The sequence below is a fragment of the Suricata suricatta genome, chromosome 5 (genome assembly GCF_006229205.1).
Source record: "Suricata suricatta isolate VVHF042 chromosome 5, meerkat_22Aug2017_6uvM2_HiC, whole genome shotgun sequence".
NCBI lineage: Eukaryota > Metazoa > Chordata > Mammalia > Carnivora > Herpestidae > Suricata > Suricata suricatta.
The window spans coordinates 43,743,927-43,758,364 of NC_043704.1; positions in this window are offsets into that span (position 1 = coordinate 43,743,927).

Genomic DNA, 14,438 nt, shown 5'->3' on the forward strand with positions numbered 1-14,438 from the left:
CACCTAGTGCTGGCCCATCAAGAGAAAAACACATTATGAGATTATAGACAATTTGTTTCTATGTGCATTGATATGACCAGAGGTGTCTATTTTTCAATGCAAGTTATATTTTGTCCTTCAGAGTAGTTTATTTCTCTCTGCAAGGTCACCACTTTTGCCTCTAAGCAGATGAATTAGCTCCAAATGTAGAGACGAAAAAAAGAATACATTGTATGCTATCGTGTCTCCATTCCACCACTTCAGATTCTCAATTCACCTCTGAAAATAGGATGTGTATTTATCAACTCCATTCCATTACAGCAAAAGAGGAGGCTTTTTTCCCCCCATCACCTATACTGGGTTTCCTCCATCTTGCCTCTCTTAAATTTATTTTTCTAATTATCCAACTCTCTTTTATCTTTTTTCTTTCTTTAGTTTATTTATTGTCTTAAGTTTACAACATGCTCTAGTCTTACTCAACCTAATAAATAGGTGAAATAAATAATAAGCAAAATCCCATTACTTTATAACTCAAGTAGTTAATATATTATCAACTTTTTTCTCCCTTTCACTGAAAAATTAAAAAAATAATTGATTCTCATTTATTTCTTAGGGCGAATTGATCTTATTTATACCTTCAAAACTCTACCTTAGGTGTTCAATACTAGTGTCATTAGACCAAATCACACTACAAATTTCTACCATGATAAATAAACACCATTTTCTACTTCTTTCGTTTTCCACTAACTTCCCAGGATCTTGTCTTTTCTATTTTATGTCTTTGATCACTCCATGCCACCTTTAACTGGCCTTTAATGTTGATGTATGCTCCTTTAATACAAAATGTCTTCTAGTAATCCCTCTACATTTGTGGTTGACAATTTTTGGCTATAGCCTTGGATAGTAAATATTTTCAGCTTTACTAGTTGCAAATGAACACATATTGTTGTATTCCAATAAAACTTCATATTCAAAACAAAATAGCCGGCCGAATTTAGTGCATGTTTCAGTTTGCTGACCCTGTTATAATGGATCACCAGATGGCTTCTTTATCTAGTCCTGTGGTAGCTACTGCTTATTATAAAATAATGACATCCATATATTCCTCACATCTAACATTTCTCTTAGCTTCTCACTAATATTTTCAGTAGCAGATTAAACACTTCCAGATGCCATATTCCCTAAAAACAAAGGATTTAACGTGCCATGAAATTTAAAAAATGTACATATGAATCTCATGCTGCCTTTGCTGTCCAGTAAACTCCTACTCATTATTCAAGATCCAACTTAAAATAAGATTCCTGTATAAAGTCATTTCTAACCCTTGTTGTTAAAAATAATTTTCCTGTGTTATCCTTCATTATATTAATATACTACTATAAAACTTTAAAAGTGCATTGCAACTTAAGAGTCCCTGTTTCCCAATAGTGTGTAATTAACTGAAGACAATATTAAAACTTTATCTCCTTTCATTTATAAGCAGTTAATATAGTTATCATCTTAGATAACTAAAAAGATTATAAAATTAATTTATATATGAAATATATTTCTCTCCTGAGAGTATGACTCTGGTTCCAAACTAATGTAAATCTGAGAATGCTATTGTTTTGGTAGGCTTTCCTCAGGGTGCATTAACTATTCTAACAATTCTAAAATTTCAGTGTCTTCCCATTGAAAGGTTTATTTTTGTCTTATGTTGCTGTCTTATATGTATAGGGCAGTTCTACTTCTCCCAGTCACTCACACACCCTGGGTCCTTTATCTGTCACTCTGCTCTCTTCTTAATCCTAGAATTCCTCTCCCCATTCAACCAGCAGACAGAGAAACAATATGAGGGCCACTCAGGAGATTTATATGAGGAAGGTGGAGAGATGGTACACGTAATTTCTACACACATTGCAAGGGGAGATTCTCAGTTACATTCCCACACATAAATACAAGAGATTAGGGGCGCCTGCGTGGCTCATTTGGTTAAGTGTCTATTGATTTTGGCTCAGGTCATGATCTCATGGTTTGTGAGTTCAAATTCCACATGGGGCTCTGTGCTGATATGTGGAGCCTGCTTCACTCTCTCCCTCTCTGCTCCTTCCCCACTCACTCTCTTTGTCTCTCTCTCTCTCAAAAAATAAACTTAAGAAAATTAAAAAATACAAGAGATTAAATACCAACAGACAAAAAGCCTAGTTGACAGCACAAATATTGAAAAACAGAATCATAGAAAGAGCCTAAATGTCCATCACCCAATGAATCGATCAAGATGTGGTGTGTATATATATATATATACACATACACACACACACATACAACAGAGTATTACATGGCAATGACAAAGCATGAAATATGGTCATTTGTAGCAAAGTGGATGGACCTCGAGGGTGTCATGCTAAGTGAAATAAGTCAGGCAGAGAAGGACAGATACCATATGTTTGCACTCATAGGTCTAACAGGAGAACAGGAGAGACCTAATGGAGGACCAGGGGGAGGGGAAGTGGGAAAGAGAGTTGGGGAGAGAGAGGGATGCAGAACTTGAGAGACTATTGAATACTGAAAATGAACTGAGGGTTGAAGGGGAAGGGGGAGGGGGGAAAAGAGGTGGTGGTGATGGAGGAGGGCACTTGTTGGGAAGAGCACTGGGTGTTGTATGGAAACCAATTTGACAATAAACTATAAAAAAAAAAAAAAGAAAAACAGAACTCATCTCTGCCATAGCAGATTGTACTTTTTTTTCCCTTCTTTTTCTCCCCTCTCCCCCTCCCCCTTCCCTCTCCCTCTCCCTCTCCCTCTCCCTCTGTCAAGAAATGCCTTAGGGTGAGCTGCAAAGCTGCAAGCTTTCTTTAGGAATAGGAGGAACTCTTAAGTGAATAATTTCAGGACTATTGGTGTCAATTAATATCATCCCATATAATGCTGGAATCATTTGCTACCTTTTGAGATGTAAAAAGATGCTAAGGGACTGACAGAGTAGTTCACACTAAGGAATATTTAAACAAATTTAGCTGGACTTCAGAAAGAAATATTTTTTTTTAACTTTTATTTTTGAGAGAGAGCATAAGCAGGGACAGAGAGAGAGGGAGACACAAAATCCAAAATAGGCTCCAGGTTCTGAGCTGTCAGCACAGAGCCCGAGGCGGGGCTCAAATCCATGAACTGTGTGAGATCATGACCTGAGCCAAAGTTGGATGCTCAACCAACTGAGCCACCCAGGTGCCCAATGAAAAAGTTTTAAATCATTGTGTAAGTCTTGCTTCATATAATAAGACCCTGAATGTTCTGTATTGAAGACTCTTACATGAATTATTAACTCTGTGGTTAGTTCAGAGCTATGCTTTAAAATCAGTATTTGAGATTTATAAAGACTACATGGAATGAATAAGATTTTTACCACTCCCTACCTGAGCCCATTGCTGGATGCTCAGAAAATGGAAGGTGATTTTAACTTTAGCTTAACACATATATTTCTAAAGATAAATAGACTGGAATAATAAAGTTATAACAGATTCCCCGATTATAACAGATTCTCAGTTCAACAAATCAGTTGCACTGTTACAAAGTTCCCATTTCAATGGATGGTGGTGAAATGGACTAGCAAATATAGTTTCAATACATTTAAAAAGATTATAGTCATATCAATCATCCTTTCTGTCAACAATGGTATGGAACTAAAAATGATTATAAGAAAAAAACTGGAAAAAACACCAACACATGGAGGCTAAAAAACATGCTACTAAACAGACAATGGGACAGTGAAGAAATCAAGGAGGGTCCCAGGGCTCATTAGGGCAACATGGCATCCAGGGCGTCCAGACCCTTTGATTATCAAGATGGAAGGGAAACACAAACACTGGTGCTCACTAGCACCTCTGTACCCCGAGAGTGTTTCGGCAACTTCTCCATTTGGCAGATACTCTAGGGCTAGCTTCTTTATATTATTTAAATTGTATATTCCCCCCCCCCCCCCCCCGGGCACTAGAATGGCTGGGGTGATTGTGGGGCAGAGGCCACTGGCTTACTAAGGTGACAGACCAGCTGTAGCACTTGTACCCTGCTTCTCTTCGCAGTATCAAGATGGAGGGAGAACATAGACAATAATGCTTGACAGCACCTCCAGTTCTAGAGAACATTCCAGCAGGTCTCCCATCATTCAGCAGAGGATTAGTTCCTTTATATTCTAGTTGCCCTTTTGAACCTTGCTCTTTTCTTGTGCCCCACAGCATCTGGGTTAGAGTGGGCACTTAGGCAGCAGGCTGGCTAAAATGCCTGGCTCCTACTCCTGTCTGCACAATTAAAGTGAGGGCGGAATGTGAGCCATGTTGCTTACTAGCCCCTCTGACCCACGAAAACTGTTTCAGCTGTTTCCTAGCCATTGGACAGGCACTCAAGGGCCTGTTCCTTTATATTCTTGTTCCCCTTTTAAACTGTAGTTTTTCTTCTCTGCTCTAGGGTAGATGCCTCCATTTGGTTCCTCAGGTCCACCCCTACCATCTTTCCATTTCTCCTGCCATTCTCTGTGTAGTCCTTCTATTCCTTAGTGTACAAAGCTTTTCAGTCAGCCCTCGGTTCTTCAGCAGGAATTGCTCTATATGTAGGTACAGATTCAGTGTGCCTGAGAAGGAGGTGAATCCAGGCCTTCCTATGTCACTACCTTGGACATGAATCTCAACCTTTTTTGTTCTTAGAGACTCTCTGTAATTGAGGGTGTGCCAAAACTTATTAGTGCCCCAGAGAGGGAGATCATAGAACCCAGATGCAGACAGATTAGAAGATGCACCTTCAAAAAGCATCTGGAAAAGTATGCAGTCAAATCCCTTCCCAGGAAACACTGGAACTTAAGTGTTTTTGTCTGCTGTTCTTTCACTGAGCCGAAATATATGACCACTAGAGGTGGTCTTGTGCCCATTTAAAAAGACTTGTGTTTTAACCTTCATGCTATTTACAGGAAATAATATTCCTGAAGACAAATGAGAATAGAAACAAATGACCCCAAACCTTTGGAACTCAGTAAAAAAACATATCTAAGAGGAAAGTTTATAGTGATCCAGGGCTACCTCAAGAAACAAGAAAAACCTCAAGTAAATGATCTAATATTGTAGTAAAATAAATTGAAGAAGACACTAATTTTAGTAGGAAAAAAACTAATAATAAAGATCAAAGCAGAAATAAAGAAATTAAAACCAAAAAACCAACAGAAAAGATCAATAAAACCCAGGAGCTGCTTCTTTGAAAATAAACAAGATTGATAAAACTTTAGCCAGGCTCATCAAGAAAAGAGAGAGAGAGAGAGAGAGAGAGAGAGAGAGAGAGAGAGAGAGAGAGAGAAGACAGCCACAGATAAAGAGGACACAAATAAAGTCATAAATAAATAGAAGTAACAAATTATACTATGGAAATATGGAAGATTATGAGACAATGAAAAAGCATTTGCTAACAAATTGGAAAACCAGGAAGCAATGGATAATTTTCTAGAAATATACAATCTTTCCATACTAAATCACAAATAAATAGAAAATCTGGACAGACTGATTACTATTAACAAAATTTAGTCACTAATAAAGAAACTCCCAACAAAAAAAAGTTTAGGACCAGATGGCTTTATAGGTAAAAATTACAAAATATTTTAAAAACAGTTAACACCTATCTTACACAAATTTTTCCAAAAAAATCAAAGAGGAAGAAAAGCTTCAAAATATATTCTTTTGGGTTAATGTTACCTAGGTACCAAAATCAGACAAAGACACTATAAAAAAAAACAAACTCAACAAAATGTCAGCAAACGGGATTAAATAAAGCATTAAAAGATCATTTACCAAATCAAGTGGGATTTATTCTGGAGGTGTGTGTAGACTCTGGGTCTGGAGTTCTCTCTTGTCCAGCAAGAGAGTCGATGCATGATTGAAATGTGAAAGGGTAGTGTCCAGGAGGAGACAAGGGTCCCGAGTAAGGGTCCTTGCTCCATTTTTATTAGGACCAGAAAGCTTACAAGTGTGATGGATGTGCCCAAAGAGACAATGAAACCGTGAACATTAACTCATAGGTGTGAGAGAAAGGTGGTTTTGAAGATATGCTGTGTTAGGGGTTTGGGTCAGTACCAAACTAAGTAAGTACTGGTGCTGGGCAGGCGGTTGCTTACAGCAGGCATTAGGTCTGTTTATCTTAGCAAGCCTAGGGAATAAGACAGAGCAAGCTACCTCAGGGTCAACAAGGCAGCTTTCTTTTGCTAATTAGCTCTGCTCAGGGCAACTTCTCCCTGCTTTTGTCTATAGCCATGTTTACCTGTTTACCTATTTTGGTCCTTCCTGTGAAAACAACTTTCTGTTATTGTATAAGTTGGGGGGAGTTTTTGTTCTGAATACTTAATCTTGTTTACTTCATTTTTGATGCATTCATCCTGAGGCTTTTCTATTCCTATATGCCTTGTTAACCCATGAGCACAAGCTCGGGGAGTTCCTAAGCTTATTTCCCACAGAGGTACAAGAATGGTTCAATATCTGCAAATAAATCATCATGATACATCACATTAACAAAATGAAGGATAAAAAGCATATATGATCAATCGGTAAATTTGGAAAAGTTTCAACATCTGCTCATGATAAAAATTTTCAACAAAGTGGGTATAGAGGGAACATACCTCAACATAATAAAGACCATATATGACAAACTCAGAGCTAGCATCCTACTGAATGCTGAAAAACTAAAAGCTTTTCTTCAGAGATCAAGAATAAGACAAGGATGTCCACTCTCACCATTTCTGTTCAATATAGTATAGGAAGTGCTAGCAAAAGCAATCAAAATATAAAGAAACAGAAGATATCCAAATTGGTAAAGAAGAAGTAAATCTCATGATATGTAGACGATGTGATACTTATTCATAGAAACCTTAACTGTCCCACCAAAAAAGCTATTAGAACAAATGAAATTACTTAAGCTGCAGACAATATTAAGACACAGAAATCTGTTGCATTTCTATATACTAATAAATCAGCAAGAAAATTCTATTTACACATGCATAAAAAGAATAACTAGGATTAAATTTAATCAAAGTGGTGAATGACCTAGATTCTGAAAACAATAAGATGCTGATTAAAGAAATTGAAGACAATACAAACAAATGGAAAGATACCCCATGCTCGTGGATTGAAAGAATTAGTATTGTTAAAATAGCCATAATACCAAAATCCATCTAAAATCTTAATACAATCCCTATCAAAATATTAGTAAATGTCACAGGACTAAAAAGTACATCATAGGAAACACAGGCAATAAATGTTGAATGGTGATGTTAAAGCACACTAACTGGTTTTAAGGGTTATCTTGCTTTAAGTGGACACACTCCTTAATTGTTGACCTAAATCCTCTGATCTGTAGCAGACAGACCACTGGCCAGGAGGAGTGAAGGATCAAAACTATTCCAGGCCCAGAGAGGCCAGTGAGTCTGTTTGAAGCTGCCTCAGCTTTTTAATTAACCTAGCAATATTTTTTCTTTTTTTTTTTAGGTCACACAAATGGTTTTACTAACGTGCCTTGGTGTGTCCATAGATCTTTTTCTCCTTTGCAGAAAGAACAGAGCACCCCTGTACCTCACAAAACAGAAACTGGATGGCCTTGCACTGAGATAACCTCTATATCTGGGACCATCATGTCTGCATGTAATCAAGAAAGGTTGAAGACCATAGTACTCCCTTTACTGATTACCCTAAACTCCTTAAAACCCCTGGGCCAGGGAGAAACCTTCGAGTTAGATTTTGGACAAAAGTCTGCCTTCTCCCTAGGTCGTCAGCCTACTGAATAAAGCTCAATTTTTTTTTTTCCAATCAAAACTTGTCTCTCGAGTATTGGCCTTTTAAGCAACAGGCAGATGAACCTTGGTTTGATAATGGTGACAGGTACTAACTATGCTTATAATGGTGAGCATGAATAATGTATAGGATTGTTGAATCACTTTGTTGTACATCAGAAACTCATATAACACTGTATGTCAACTAAACCTCAATAGTAAAAACTTTTTAAAAAATACTAAAAGTGTTGATGGTCAATCACAGGAGTTGAGAGGGGAAAAGAAGCTCAGACAAAATGGATTGATGAGATTCATATCCTACACAAGACCAGTCTATTAAGACTGAAAGCAGCTGTTTCATCTAATGCAAAAAAAAAAAAAAAAAAAAAAAAGAGAAAAAAATAAACAGAACAAATCAAAAAAAATGAAGAAACTAGAACAAATCAAACATCCAGAAACTGATCTTAATGAAATGGTGATAAATGACTTAACAAATGTAAAGTTAAAAATAATTTTTTAGACTCTCAGGGAGATCAGGAGAGCAATGCACGAGTGTGAGAATTTAAACAAAAGGTTAGAAGATATAAAAAATAGAAAACCGAGGGAGAGGGCTCAAGATGGAAGCATAGGAAGATCCGAGTTCACCTACTCTCATGGGCACAACGAATCTGCAACTACATATAGAATAATTCCTTGTGAGGGAGTCCTAGGAACTGGTTGAATGGACCTCTATAACAAGAGACAGAACTGAGATAGGTAGAAGGAACAGAGTTACAATCTGGAACATACCGAAAGTTCTGTTCATGATTGGGAGGGGTCTCAAAGGTATGGAACTTTTTTCTGAGGGGTAAGAGATTTCAGCTCCACATCAGTCACCCAAATCCTTAAGATTCTGCACAGGAGAGATGAGCACCAAAAATGTCTGGCTTTGAAAACCAACAGGGAGTGCATCCTGGGAAACTATACAACTCTAGAGAAAGGAAAGTCTATTCTTAAAGGGCTTACATACAGTCTTGCTTGATTCTGAAACCATTTCAAAAACGTCAGATCCAAAGTGCATAGACCATAGGTGAATGAGACTTGCTTACTTATCCTGGAGTACCTGCCAGAGAGACAGGAGACAGCTGGGACTCTCCTCAGGGACTAAGACACTAGCAGCAGCCATTTTACTATCTTGTTCTGTTGTGCTAATCCTAATGCTGGAGGGAACCATTTTGGAATATTCCCTCTGGACTACTAATGCCAGGAAGTTCTGTCCCACTGAGAGTCCTACCCAACCTCTTATGTCAGCTGAGTTTTACAGCTGACAAGACAATTACTGTCCAACAGTGTACCCACGGTATTCACTGATCTGGCATAACATAATAGAGGGTGCAGTGCACACAGGGGTACCCCAGAACACCTAGCCCTGGTGGTTGGTAGGGGGATTATGCTTCTGGACGCCACAGGACATCTCATAAATAAGTCTACTCTTTTAGTACCAGAAGATGTAGCTGAACTGCCTAATAACCAGAAATAAACAGGAACAGGCAAAGTAAGGACCCAGAGGAATATCCCAAATGAAAGAGTAAGTAAAAAATCTCAGAAAAAAGACACAAATGCAACAGAGATAAGCAATCTGCAGATAAAGAGTTCATGGTAATGGTCATCAAGATGCATACTAAACTAGAAGAAAAACAGACGAATACAGTGAAAATTTCAAGAAATAGATAATACAGGCATAGCTCATTTTATTGCACTTCATTTTATAATACTTCACAGATATTGCATTTTTAATGGACTGAATGTTTGTGGTCACCTGTGATGTGATCATTTTTCTGACAACATTTGCTCACTTTGTGTCTCTGTGTCACATTTTCTCATTTCTTACATTTCAAACTTTATTGTTGTTATAAATGTTGTTGTGATCTGTGATTAGTAATCTTTGATGTTACAATGGTAACTACTATAGGACACCATAAACTTTGCCCACATAATATGCCAAACTTAGTAAAAAGAAAAGAAATAGCAAATGTTGGTGAGGATGTGGAGAAAAAGAAATCTTGTGCACTGTTAGTAGAAATTAAGTTGGCATAACCACTGTGGAAAACAGTGTGGAGATTTCTCAAAAAAATATAAAAACAGATCATATAATTACCATATGATCCAGTAATTCCTATGCTGAGTTTTTCCCAGAGAAAATTTGAAATGATATATGAACTCCCATGTTTATTGCAATATTATTTACAGTAGCCAAGACTTGAAAGCAACCCATGTCTATCAATACATGAATGGATGTAGATGTATTTATATTACATATACATTGTAATATATATTACTTAGTCATAAAAAAGAATGAGGTCTTGTAATTTGTCTCAACATGGATCATCCTAGAGTATATTATGGTAAGTGAAATAAATCAGAGAAAGACAAGTACCATATAATACCACTTACATATGGAATCTAAAAATCAAAACCAATGAATAAACACTAAACAAATAGGCTCTTCAACACAAAGACCAAACTGGTGGTTGTTATAGTGGAGGTGGATAGATGGATTAGTGAAACAGGTGAAGGGGATTAAGATACAAATTCCAGTTATAAAATAAATTTTCTAAGTCATGGAAATGAAAAATACAGCATAGAGAATATAATAATATTATAATAGTAATATTGTAAAAATGTTATATAGTGACAGATGGTAACCATACTTACTATGGTAAACATTGACTAATGTACAAAATTGTCAAATTTGTATGTTGGACATTTGAAACATAACATTGCATGTCAACTATACTTTGATAATTTTTTAAAAAAAGACTAGGATAAAAAATGAAAAGATAGTGAATTCAATAATAAAAATATATTTTCTAAAACCAGCAAAAAATTTTAAATATGGTAGCAAGAACAATGCATAAGGTTTCTTCAATTAGCATGAAGTTTCAAGGGTCTAAAAACATATAGACAAGTCACTGCACAGTATGGAAGTAAGATAAGAAACACTGATCAATTTATTTAAAAAAAATCTCTGTATCTTTATATTAATTCTATGAGTCACTCATGCTCTCTCAAAATCTTTCAGTTCTTACTGTGAGTCATTTCTCACGACAATTTTAGAATTTTTTCAACTAGAATCCTGTTTGTTGTCATTTCCATTCTCCTTTTTGCAGTGCTGCAAAGGATTTTTAATAAGCCAGTTAAGGTTCCCCAAGTGATTCCTTTTGAGCAAATCCCCCCCCCCCCCCGACTTTTACCTTGTTTACACTCTTTCTGGGCTTGAGTAATTCTACAAATGTCTCAGTCTCCATAGTAACTTAAGTAGTTTCAGTTCTGTCTTATTTTTGTTGAAACTTTTTTTTCTCTGCCTTTCATTATTTTCTTTGCTCCATTTTTAAAAGTATTTAGATGATTTTAAAATCCTCTGCTGCCCTATCTCTATTTTCTGAAGTTTTTCTAACACTGTCAACATACATCTAAGTTGAAACATACTGTAATTGTTCTTTGACATGATTAATGAGAACATCTATTTACCATGGTAACTTTGTCACATCTGCTGAATATTTGTGGCCCCAGGATATTTTACATGGAATAATTTCTGAGTGAAAATACATTTTTATAAAGCTATAAAATCTTTATTATCTTCTGTAAAAAGTACTGCACGGCCAGATTTGTTCGATACTGGCTGTTTTTTTCTGTTGTCAGAAAAATCTTGAAGTTACTACTTATATCAAAACTACATTGTAAAGGAAGACAGAAAAAGTAGGTAAAATGTAATCGCTGTGAGTGAGAAAGCAGCAATTCTGTGTATATGCCTATCTGGATGTAATAAGAAATAGGAATCAGGTTTTTAGCAGGGAGCATGTAGGAGTGCAACACAAATCATGAAGATAAGAATGTAAAATACACAACAATTTTGCAAAAAGATTAGACAATAAAAAATGTAAGAAATGTTGGGGAAAAAAATCAATGTTGTAGGAGAAATCAGATTTTCATACCGATTCTGCTACATGGAAACAATCATTTTAGCATTAAATAATATGGCAAAATTAGCCAGAATCTTGTCAAGACAAGAAGAAAAATCAGTATTAGATAAGCAGACTTCAGATTCATAACTTCATTTAAATAAATTTTGTTTTAATCTACTGAGAATACATAGCCCTCAAAAAATTATAGGCAATAGACTGTGAGGTATACTTTCCTTTATAGAGTGTTTCTAGTCAGGCTTATTCTTCATGTATTAGTCATAAATTGAGGTTTCTTTCAGTTGCAATGAGAAAACTGTAATTACATAGATCTTAAGCAAAAGTAGAAACATTCTCTCACATAATTGAAACATCTAAGGCAAAACTAACTTTAGACACAGATAGACAGATACAAGGATTCAAACACTGTCATTTGGTCTCACTCTCTCCATCTTTCAGATAAACTCTTTTCAGCTGGCAAGCATCACGGCCATTGGCAGTTCAACTCTGCATTATTTTCAAGTAGCAAATTCATAATATAGGGCTCTTACCTAAAATCTGTCAACTCTCCAGAGAAAGCTCTGGTTTGATTAGCTTAGACCACATTGGACCAATCACTGCGGTCAAAAGGAAAGAAACACAAAGGAACACCAAAATAAAACAAATGATAGCTGTCTATTACAGACTCGAACTTCATGTCTCTCTGAACATTAGTTACCACATTTATGGGGTTATGTTAACGTTCACTAAATAAAAATTACTTTGTCTAAATAAAATTGCTACATAAATGGCATATTCTCTCACATGGCCACAAATCAAAGCATCAATTCTTCTAGTCGTATTTTAAGTAATGCTTGTACATAAATCACAATTGAGGAATGCATAAATGTATTTGAAAGCATGTTTAAATTTTTATTATCCTTTGTACTTTACCACAATCTTCTGTTGCTAAACAAATATTTCATACTATAGAATTTTTCTAACATTTCCCATTTTGTCAAAAAATATAAATTGTTCTATTTATTAGCTAATATGAAAATTTTTCATGCCCAGGATATGAATTATTATAAACATCTCCTTTGGACTCATGCCCAATTTATTAATAATTAAAGGCTCAACTGTGTAATATTCAGACAGACATTTGCTAGTATCGCCTGGTAACTCTTTTCCTTCAATGTTCTGCAGTGTGTCTTACTTTTACTCTGCAGTCTTCTGACTTTTACTTCTCCAGAGTTCTAGAAAAATGACAATATGAGGATTCAGAACAGCTTTGTTTTCACTATTCTTCTAATATCTATACATCTAAATGGTTTGAAATTGTCAAAAGAATAGAGAACATATTATTTATATTCTTTTGATAGACAAAAGCCTCATCCAATAACCAAATTAGTTTTTTCAAATATTTTCTAAAACTAATATTGCCTTGCTTGTGAGTTATTTCCAAATGAGAACCTGATTTGATATATATTAAAGCAAACCACATAGCAAAATGGTTTAAAGATAAACACTAAAGTCTGTCTATTGGGATCAAATCTAAGTCTCATGCTGGTGGCAATTTAATACATAAAATTTCCTTTGTTGTTAATATTATAATTAGTATTTTAACCTATCATAACAATTCACTTCATTCTGAATACCTAAAAATAAGAATTCCAACCATATAAAATTTTTCATATAAAATTGAAAAACATTTTATATATATATATATATATATATATACACACACACAATAAAACATTTCACACACACACACACACACACACACACACAGTTTCAGGTGTGAAACAGTGATTCAACATTTCTATGCTTTATGCTATGCTCACAAGTGTAGTTACCATCTATTACCATGCAACATTATTATAATACTATTGACTATATTCTGTATGTTGTACTTTTATTCCCATGACCTATTTATTCTGTAACTGGAAGTCTGTATCTTATAATCTCCTTCAACCATTTTGTACATGCATTTATCTCCTTCCCTCTGGCAATCAACAATTTTTTCCTTGTATTTTTATATCTGATTCTGCTTTTTGTTTATATGCTTTTGTTTTTTATATTCCACATATGACTGAAATCTTATAGTATTTCTCTTTCTCAGAAAATATTTTATTAAATAATATCAACATCCATCTAAAACATATTTATCTTTAAATTTAAAAAACTTTTAATTTTTTTATGTTTTTTATTTATTTTTGAGATACAGAGAGAGCCAGCATGAGCAGGGGAGGGTCAGAGAGAGAGGGACACACAGAATCTGAAGCAGGCTCCAGCTCTGAGCTAGCTGTCGCACAGAGCCTGATGCGGGTCTGGAACCCACAAACCATGAGACCATGACCTGAGCCGAAGCCAGATGCTTAATGACTGAGCCACCCAGACGGCCCTAAAAAAGTTTTATAGAATATGTTTAGGGTATCTTATCTAGAAAGATTATACATATTTTTACCAGATGCTAATTATGTATTTTTAAATTTATTTTTGAGAGAGAGAGAGAGAGAGAAATAGAGAAGAGAACACACATGTGTGAGCAGGAGAGGGCAGAGAGAGAGAGGGAAAGAGAATCACACAGGCTCGGCCTGTCGGTGCAGAGCCTGACACGGGACTTAAAAAGATTTTAAAAGAAGATACATCAACTTTCTAAAGTCTTAACAATATTGTAATTAAAAAGTGCTACTAGGAGAAAATTATTTTATTAAAAGAGGTAATTCTGTTCCTAAAAGAAGTGCTCTATATACCTGTTAGGATTT